This window comes from Vigna unguiculata, chromosome 8, assembly GCF_037176805.1.
Source record: "Vigna unguiculata cultivar grain cowpea cultivar isolate G323 ecotype 2 chromosome 8, ASM3717680v1, whole genome shotgun sequence".
In the NCBI taxonomy this organism is placed as follows: domain Eukaryota; kingdom Viridiplantae; phylum Streptophyta; class Magnoliopsida; order Fabales; family Fabaceae; genus Vigna; species Vigna unguiculata.
The window spans coordinates 4,826,559-4,838,108 of NC_140799.1; the positions used below are offsets into that span (position 1 = coordinate 4,826,559).

The following is an 11,550-nucleotide window of genomic DNA, read 5'->3' on the forward strand; positions in this document are numbered from 1 at the left end:
TTCATTTCATCTCCACATCTAAATTTAAGGGATATCAAATTTTTGTCTTATCCCCATTCTCACCGGGTAACAGGTATAATCTCAGAACCATACCTCTACCCGTTTTTTTATACTTCAAAATTAATTTTAATTAATTCTTATAAAACAATAAAAAATTACATAAAAAAAACATAATATTATCAAATATTCAATATTAGGAGGATCATTATTTCTTCGATATCAAATACTTTGAAATAAATTATAATTGTTTACATTTTAGATTAGAATACCAAATAAAAATTTATGAGAACCAAAACATTTATTAAATTTGCAAACATTAATGAAACCTAGTTGATAAAATTTAAAAATATTTAAAAAAATATATAAATGGAAAACAAATATTCAAATTAAAATATATTTTAAATATTTGTTTACTTCAATTTTTTAAATTCTAATAAATCTCTTTTTTAGACACTAATAAAAGTTATAATACATCACTTGATCAAAATGACGCAAAGAATAAATAATAAAATTTTGACATGGATATTGTATTTTTTGAACTCCAATATATGTTAGATGGTGATAAAAAAATATTCATGACAATTACATTAAATTTTTATATTGTAGTAAATAAAAGTTATTTATACAATTATAGTGAAAAAATAAATTACAGTATGATTGATAATAAATTAGAAAATAAAAAATAACCAGATAAAATATATCGAAATAATATTCTACATAACGAAAATAAACAACAAATAAAAAATTAAAAAAATTAACAAATGTGTCTTAAAAACAATTTGAGAGACTATTAAAAGAAATCACACAAAGAAATAAAGTATTATATTTGCTTAAAAACACCATATAGACATATGCAAATAGAGTCAGGCATATAAGATTGTTCTTAAAAAGATTTACTTTTATGATTTTTTGTTAAAACAAAAAAGAAATTTATTTAATGAGTTTTTAGTGAAAAATTTTGATAAAAAAAAAATCATTATAGACCATTCTTCAGTCAAAAAATAGTGATTAATCATACAGCGTTATACATTTATTTAGGAGATTGAATTCTTCAAACAATTTTTAGGTCAAATTCCTTAATACATTTTTTATAACAAATATGAAATGTATTATTCAAGGTTCATAATTGGTAGGATCTAGCGCTTACCATTAATAACCAAAAGCTATAGTCACGACACATGAATCTGATACCAATTGTTATAATCGAGCACTTACCACTAGGTCAAAAGATACAACTATTAGTCAGGACAAAACTCTTTTTACTTAAAAGTGTAACAGTTGAAGTATTGTGATCCAACCTACTTTACCTCGGTCACAAGATGATTAATAACGACCTGCAACAATAATTTTATTCAATTTAACCAAATAAATAATTTGAGGTGGATTAATTTATTAAACAATCCTTATTTATAAAGATTAGTACATTAAACATTCCTTTAAGTCCATATTTTGATATTGGGATGCTGATTTATGAAATTTAAAAACTCATATTACAATTCGAAATATTATGAGTGTTGAAAATTTATAGGAAGTGTGAAGATGAGAGATATAAGATATATGATAGATATACAAGATATGTTATAGGAGGACCTTGTTATTATATATATATATATATATATATATATATATATATATATATATATATATATATATATATATATATATATATATATATATATATAAGAAAATATAAAGTAAAATGATTTTACGTGATTTTTTCGAAAATAAAATTTAAAAAATATTGATTTGAAAATTTTCTCTTTTCAAATACATATGGTTTAAATTGGAGATAAACTTAAATAAGTGTGGACTTAGACGAATATTTATAAAGAGAATGCAAGAATTTGTAATAATAATAAATTTAAATATATTTGTAGTACAAATTAATATGAATACGTTTACTTATAATGTGATATTTTTTATACCTACTTTTAACACTTCTTGTTGGCTAACTAAGTAACTTTAACACTAAAATAAATAATCAATATAATTAAGATATCGAAATAATACATATTGTCAATTAAGGTAGTTAAACTTTTAAGTGTATAAACTATATATTTACCGATGAATATAAATAAGCTTATTATATATCATTTTTATTTATTGTTTAATACTTTACTTTTAATATTATATTTTTGTTAAAAGTAATTATAATTTGTTTAGAGTTTATAATTTGTTTTCTATGTGGTTTATGCTTTCATAATCACTACTTTTTCTTTTTCTTTTTCTATCTTACTGTAGTTTAACATTACTATAAAATAATAGACTTAAATATATTTTAAATTTCTGCTGTTCTTTTTATTTTGGTTATTGTAAATTCGTTTGTTAATTTAAATTTTTTGACATGTTTTTAGTGTTTTTAACTATTTAATATTAACCGTTGTTAATTTAGTATCCAAAATTGTAAAATATTACTTAAAACAAATAGATTATTTTAGTGCATAATTGAACTAAGTAAATATATTTAATAATTTTTTATATAAAGATTTAATACTTTTTATATTCACGTATAATTTTGTACTTTTAATATATCATGAACAGTAAATTTTATATTACTTTTTACTTACGCCAAAAATATTTAATTGTTTCAATTTTAAACTTTTTTACTTTAATTACATTGATTAATATATTAATTTTTGCGATTAAACTAAGTATACTAACTGATCAAACCTAAAAAAGATACTTATCAAAGAAAGATAGAAATTTAAAACTAACAAATATTCTTTTTGCAGAGATAAAAAATAAATAAAATAATATTTCCAGAAATTAAAAGCATATTTAATTTTAAAAAATGTACGGTTTACATTGTATGATTCCTGTTAACAATGAATTTTGAGAATTGTTATTTAAAAAATTAGAAATTAAAGGCATATTTAAATTAAAAAATGTACATGAATGCTCTTTTGGTCTACATTGTATGATTCCTGCTAACGATGAATTTTGAGAATTGTTATTTAAAAAATTATATAGTTTATAATAAATAGTTTTTAAAATACTTTTAGATTATCATAAAATCAACAAGTGTTTAAAAAACTATAATAATTTATCACACATCTTAAAAAAATAATATATCCATTTTAAATATTTTTTCATTACAATTAAGAAATTTAATGTAATTTAAATATAATTTTCACTATAAATTTACATTTATTCACATTTTAATACAAGAATAAATTGGTAATCATATATTTTTATCAATTAAAATATTTTTTTTTAATTTATCACATACATCACATCATTCACAAATTCTCAAACTTTCTTTACATTCATTCATTCAAATTTCTTAAACAACATCTCAATCCTACTTCCCCATCTTCTCATATCCATCCACTCACTTTTTTCTATTCCCTCCTTTACCAAACACTGACCGAGGATCTCATGGTTCATTGGTTTATTTGTTTAAGTGGAGAGAATTAAATTGATTTACCGTTTGAATGAAAAGTATGCGCATAAGGACAAAATATTCACAAAAATTGAGATTCTTTTTTTTTATTTAACTTTCTCTTCAATAGTGAAGAGATTTTCAAAGAATGTATAATAAATTTATTTTTAAATAAAATTAATTTTTAATATAAATAATAATAAAATAATGTAATAATAAAATATAAATAATAATAATAAAGTTTAATTACTGGGATGATACCTACCTTGGTAGGCGTGTGTCAATTTGGTATCCGTAGTTAAATAAATGTCAATTACGTTCCTACTTTTGAAAAGTGTCACGTGTCATTATCTGATTTTTTAATTTTTAATTTTATTTTAATTTTTTAAACTTTCTTTTGCAAAAAGATTTTGTGACATGTGTCAAGTCCTTGTTGTGTCACTTGTCAAGTCCGTGTTAGTGCCACGTGCAGGATAGTGTCACATGTAACAAATGTCATTGTATTGATTTCAATTTAATAGTCACGTTATTTCAATTTAGTTCCTACTTTTATGTCTTTGGTTCAATTTTGTCCCAATTTTTTTAATAATTGAAATATATTTTTTAATTCAACTTTTATAAGATTAAAACTAATTAAGTATAAATATTTTTATAAAATTAAGTACTGATATTTACATTAAAATTTAATGGCAAAAAAAAATGTTATACTAATAGAACAATATAGTCACCCCCACTTTTCTTTTCTTTCTTTTTTCAAAATAGACCAATATTATCTCTCTCCAATTCAAGGTGTAATGTCCCATTTAATTATTAAGCGAAATTAAAAGAAACATCACACAAAATAATAATGTAGAGTAGTCCTGGGGTCCTAACACATCCCCTACAAACTGGGCACACCACGATGCCAACGGAAAAAGTCTAACAAAAAGAGAGTAGAATCGTAAGGCATAGAGCAATACATGAGTCGTAGCCCTAAAGAAGACCCATGAAGAAAAGAAACATAAAGTCCAGCCCAGATGGCTAAGCAACGAAATCGCCATTTCCTTGCTGACCGCGGGAACCTCGCTCATCTGCTCCCATCAATTAAATTGATGATCATCGCAAGAAAGAATAGCCACATACAAGACAACCATACAACAAACAGGGTAAGCTAGAGCCAACAACATTCTTATCATACAGTCAAATATATTTTTCACCATTCAATATCCATACAACAACCAAGCATGTTATGACTTTCAATCGATACACTACGACTCGACTCGACTCATCCAGATACGTATAACTTGGTCGGATTCAGCGGATGCCCGCACTTGTGGTGGATACCTCTGCTCACCCCCGAGCTATGTGTTACAAGTGTTACAATGAATCAATTTCCCTCACCACAAGGTTAGCCCTTAATGAATTTCAGGCCTCCTGCTACTAGAGATGGCAAATAAACCCGTGCCTGTGGGTATCACCCGAACCCGTCCCCGTTTTGACGGGGAATCCCCGCTTTGACTGGGTATGGGTATGGGTATGGGTAATACCCGAAATTTTCAACTGGGGATGGGGATGGGGATGGGGATATATATATACCCGCCCAAATACCCGTCCCCGCTTAAATTACTAAACTATTTATAATTTATTAAATAATCTAAAAAATATATATAAATAAATAATATATTTACACATAAAATATAATATAATATAATATAATATAATATAATATAATATAGTATATATACATATAAATAAAATATACTTTTATATATATATATATATATATATATATTTACACATATACATGTAATATAATATAATATAATATAATATAATATAATATACATATAATATATATACATAATAATATAATATAATATATATAATATATACGTATAAAACAAATTAATCATTTAACTAGTGAGATATTTTATAAACAAATTTATAACATTACAAATTTATAAAAATTTAAAAAAAAAAAAAATATATATATATATATATATATATAAAAGCATAAAATATCTACACATATACATATAATATATATACATAATAATATAATATATATTATTATATAATATAATATAATATATACTTAAAATAAATATATATCTATAAATATATATATATATATATATATATATATATATATATATATATATATATATATATATATATATATATATAAACATAAGATATCCACACATATAATATATATACATAGTAATAATAATATAATATATAATATAATATAATATATATAAATAATTATATATATATATATATAAACATAAGATATCCACACATATAATATATATATACATAGTAATATAATATATAATATAATATAATATAATATAATATAATATATATATATATATATATATAACATATATAATATAATATAATATAATATAATATAATATATATATATATATATATATATATATATATATATATATATATATATATAACATATTTCTCATTCTCTTTGTTTTTTGTTATACACTTTGTTTACTCTCTCAATTGTCTGGTTTGTTTTTCAAGATTTAATTTTGAAGGTAATTTTTCTTCTTCTTATTACATAATTTTTACTCTCTGTACATGGTTATGTTCAAATAGGTGTTCCTCAATTTCATTCTATGAAATAATTTTTAGGTTACACATTTGATTATCTTTATTTATTTATTTATTTTCATGAAAATGTTTGACTCTTATTTTGTAGCTCTTCTTTTTGTTACTTTGGTTATACACTTTTTTACTCTCTTTTAATTGTTTGGCTTGTTCTTTAAGGTTTAAGCAGATCTTCAAGGTACTTTTCCTTTTATCATAATCTTAATTATACATTTTTTTTTCCGTTATGTTATGTTCAAATGGATATTCTCAAATTTGGGTCACACAATTAATTATCTTTACTCCTTTATGATAATGAATCTGATGAAGAAGGTACATTATATTCTAGTAATTAAAATTTTCAATTTCAATTATTATATCATATCTAATTTTTCATTTTTTTTCTATGTGTAGGTGGATCGAATGCAAATGAAACCACTGATCATTTGTAAAATTAATAAATATTTTGGTTATTATAAAATTTTAGTAATGTGTAATTTTTTAGCTTTTATATAATTATTTGAATTTTATTTAGTTGTTATTTGATACTTTAATTTGAGATTTATACTATTATAATATTTTTCTTAATATTTGACATCATGAAAATCAAAAAGAGTATGTTATTTTAATATTGAATATTTTGATAGTATCATGATTCCGTTGGTGTGATTTTTAAATTTTTTTTATAAAAAATATTTAATTGATATATGGAACAATAAAAAAATGGGTATGGGTATGGGTATAAGAAAATACCCGTTACCCGGTGGGGATGGGGATGGGTCAAAAGTTGTATACCCGTTGGGTTTGGGGATGGGGATGGGGATGAATTTTTATTATGGGGATGGGGATGGGATCATGATACCCGTACCCGCCCCGCCCCGTTGCCATCCCTACCTGCTACTCTCACCACAAGAGTTAGTCCGCTCTAGGTGAGACTAACTGACTCCTTAGAGTGTCAGGATGCAACCTTACCTTGAATCTTTACCTAGTTATACAGATGGGGCACCACCATGGACACCCACTAACAGGGGCCATGGAATTACGTCCTGACCACTGAAGCGCGACCTTGAAAGTCTCACCTAGAGACTCCAAGGAATTATGCACTGACACAGATCAACCATATTCACACAGCAAAAGAATATTCATCGTGCATAGATAAACATTAATCGTACCAACCTTTAAAGCCAATGCCTTTCATGTTCCAGGCCCAACCCATTTCAACTCATCATAAACCATCCATGCATAAAGGATTTCCATCTCATCTCATTATCATGCCTCTTTGATACCAACCATTTCATGCTCATTTCATGCCAAGGGTTAACTCAAGTTTGTCATTCATAATTCATACACTCTGTCACACATTCACAATACACCCCACATGCCATTATACGATAGTCCCACCAATTGCACACCAAACACAAAAGAGTAGAGAAATAAACACCCAACCAGCACGCACCCTCGCCCAAACTGGTCGCTCAGGCCAAGGGCTCTCGCTCAGGCGAGAAGGGCTCTCGCTCAGGCGAGTTCCCCTTCGCTTAGGCGAGAATTCGATAACGCTGGCAGAAGCTAAAACACCAGCTCGCTTAGGCGAGCTCACCTCGCCTGGGCGAGGCAGTGTCTCGCTCAAAACTCAAGGCCACCCGCTTGGGCGACCGCTCGCGCAGAAGGTCTGGGCGAACCTCCGCCAGACTCGCTTAGGCGAGTCTGACTCGCCTGGGCAAGATTACCAGGTCTCACCCTGAACTCACCTGCAGCAGATATATTTCCCAAACCCACCAATCATACAAGGTATCCCACGCACCACAAACAACGATTTATCCATACCAACATCCAACAAGCTCAAAAACAGATCAAAGACAACTCAAAAACATATCAGAGACAACTCAAACTCGAAACCCTAACTTCCCGTACCTGGAGGAAGGGTTAAAAGAAGCCTTGGCGGCACGATAGCGAGCATTGCTGCCCTGGGAGCGGCTAAAGAGCTGAAAACAGTGGATAAACGGAACAAAGGGCCAGATTATTATGAAACCCTAACTGTCAAAGACGAAGAAGGCCGATAGAAACCACACAACCTAAAAAGAAAGTACTTACGTGGCGTAGGAATAGCTTAAGCGAACTTGAAACGGTGAGGAGGCAAACCCTAGCAGAAGTGCGGTTGCGACTCTTTAGGATCAGGACAATTTCTGAAATGAGAGAAATGTTAGGTTTAGGGCAGACTTAGGGACCTTATCTGTTGGACCAGCCCTTAGGCCCACTTATAAGGGCGACCCCTTTACTTTAGGGCAGAAAAGAAATAAAAGGGTTTTTAATGGGCCTTACACAAGGCCAAATATATTATTTGTATAAATGTTATACTAATATTTTTTTTTTATTAAAAGTAACTTTGTAACATATTACATTATTGTATATTATTAACTCATATTTTGTCAATGTATTCTTTGACCACTAAATTTTAATATAAATATCAATACTTAATCTTGTAAAAATATTTATACTTAATTATTTTTAATATTATGAAAAATGAATTATAGAAATATATTTCAATTATTAAAAAATATTGGGACAAAATTGCATCAAAGAGATAAAAGTGGAAATTAAATCGAAACAATGAGATATATATGAGGACTAAATTAAAATCAGAACAATGACATTTGACACACGTGACATTGTTCTACCACGTGGCACTAACATTGTCACGTGTCATAACAGATACTTGACACGTGACAACAATTTTTCTTTTTGCAAAAGAAACAAATAAAAAATTGAAAAAAAAGTAAATAAAAAACCAGAGAGTGACACATGGCGTCTCGTTAACAACATTAATTATTTTTATCCAAAATGGACCTAATTGAAACATTTTTCAAAAGTAGGGACGTAATTGATATTTTTTTAACAATAGGTATCAAATTGACACACCCCTACCAAAGTTGGTACCATCCGAGTAATTAAAATTAATAATAATAATAATAATAATTAATATAGATAATAATAATTTACATTTTTATCAATTAAAATATTTTTTAATCTATCAAATCTACCACATCATTCACTCTTATAAACTTTCATCTCAAATCTCTTCATTTATCACCATGTTTATTTTAATCCAAACGATCTCACGTTAACCTCTTTTTCTTATCAAATCTACTCAAATCCACACTTCCTCAAATTCATCCTCCCATCCACATTTTCTTTTCTATTTTATTCTTTAAATATTGTTTTTCTTAAATGAAAATAATTATTTTTAATTTTAATTTTTATGTGACTTTTTTTAAATTTAAATATTTTTTAATTAAATCATTTTATTAAAATTTAATATTTTTTTAAACTAAAATATTTATTTAAGATAAAAAATTATCTATAAAATAAATACTCACTATCTATAATAATAAAAAATTATCTACAATAATAATAGTTTTATTATTTTTATCAAGCAAATATATATAAGGCATGTGTTTTCATCAATATTTTTTAATAATAATTAAAAATGGGTTATGAAAAAACACATAACTATTAACTTTTCCTCATGTTAAAAAAATAACTATTCAAAATACTTATCAGATAAAAAATAATACAATACTAATACTATGAAAGTAATATTTAACTATCAAGTAGGATAAGAGAGAGTTTTTTTTTTTGTCAAAAAATGAAATAAAACATTTGAGAAATTAAACCAAAATAATGAGTTTGGGTTTAACTTTTTTTTTTTAGAAATAAAATAAAGCATATGAGAGGACGAGAGATGAACAAAGTAACTCAAAAGAAAAAAGAGAGAAAATAAAATAAATATTTTAATAACAAATTTGTTTTCACTATATTTAATTTTATGTTTTACTATTTATTTATGATGCACAGATACAATAAGTAGGATAAAAGAGGTTTAATTTTTTTTTTATCAAAATAAAATAAAACATACGAGAAATTAAACCAAAATAATGAGTTTGGGTTAAATATTTTAATAATAAATTTGTTTTTCATTATATTTAACTTTATGTTTTACTATTTATTTATGATGCACATATACAATACATGTATCATATTCGATATGGCACCGTTGCCGGGGATCAAACTCTAGACACCCACATGACAAATGGAAATACTTATCACTACACTACAAATATTTTATATTATTCAAAATATTGGTCTATTTTTAATTTAGTTTATCATTTTGAGGTGATAATTAAAATAATGAAAAAAGTGAATTGTGACCAAAATGTTATTTTCAAATTGCACTGTTGGGATCGAACAAAAGTCACTCACCTAACAATCACTCTCACCTAACAAGCAGGAAAACTTACCAATATACCATAATTACTTAATTTTGTTCAAAACATTGGTTGGATTAGAATTAGGAAAAATTTGAATTGCGACCAAAATGTTATTTTGAAATGGCGCCATTGCCAAGGTTCTATACTAAAACTACTTTATTTTAAACAAAATATTGGTATATTTTTAAGTTAGTTTATCATTGTCAAGTGATCATTGAATTTAGAAAAAACTAAATTGCGACCAATATGTTGCTGTCAGGGATTGAACCTAGGTCATCCAAGTAACAAGCAATACTTACTCTTACTACTATACTACAACCACTTAATTTTGGTCAAAATCTTGGTCAAACATTTGTAAGAATACTTACCAAGTAGAAACAAAATGAATTGCAACAAAAATATTATTTTCAAAATGCATTATTGCCAAGGATTGAACCTAGGTCACTTGGTTCACAAATGAGAATACATACCGTCACGCAAGAATACTTACCATCATATGACGCCGTTGCCGGGGATCGAACCCGGGTCACCCGCGTGACAGGCGGGAATACTTACCACTATACTACAACGACTTAACTTTGTTCAAAATATTGGTCACACAACATTTGTAGGAATCCTGGGTCACTCGCGTGACATACTACAACAACTTAATTTTGTTCAAAATATTGGTTGCTAAACATTCGAAGGAATACCTACCATGTATATTAGAATTAGGAAAAAATTGTTGGTTTATTTTTAAGTTAGTTTATCATTGCCAGGTGATCATTAAAATTAGAGAAAACTAAATTGCGACCAATATATTATTTTCATATGACGCCGTTGCCGGGGATCGAACCCGTGTCACCCGTGTGACAGGCGGGAATACTTACCACTATACTACAACGACTTAATTTTATTCAAAATATTGGTCCCACAACATTTGTAGGAATACTTACTGAGTAGAATCTCAAATATGTTTGCTATATTTTTAAGTTAGTTTATCAATTTGAGGCTACTAATGAGTCTTTTGACTACAATGGTACTCATCAGAGCCAACTGTATCCTCTATTATGTATAATCGTGTGTCTAGGATTATGTAGACTTGTTGGACGAGGAAACCTTCTAGCGAGTTTTAAAAATAATATCACAAAGAGCACCAAGACTTTTCACTCACTGGGCAAGCTTTATCAAATCAACTCCCTGGGCCTGAGTCGTTGCACTAATGAAAGGGTTGCCAAATGAAAGTCAAGGGAGGTTTGGTTGTTGGGCAAATATGCTTTCGTTATGCGCATTTTGTCTACATTTTATTTCAGTGTCTTACTCCTTGGACGA

General features: G+C 27.0%; 1 non-coding gene across 1 annotated transcript; it reads right to left on the reverse strand.

Annotated features, from left to right (window-relative positions):
* Positions 1 to 10,739: 10,739 nt before the first annotated feature.
* On the reverse strand, positions 10,740 to 10,811 carry TRNAD-GUC (transfer RNA aspartic acid (anticodon GUC)). The gene has a single exon. It is a non-coding gene; the product is annotated as a tRNA-Asp (tRNA).
* Between the last annotated feature and the right edge of the window lie 739 nt (positions 10,812 to 11,550).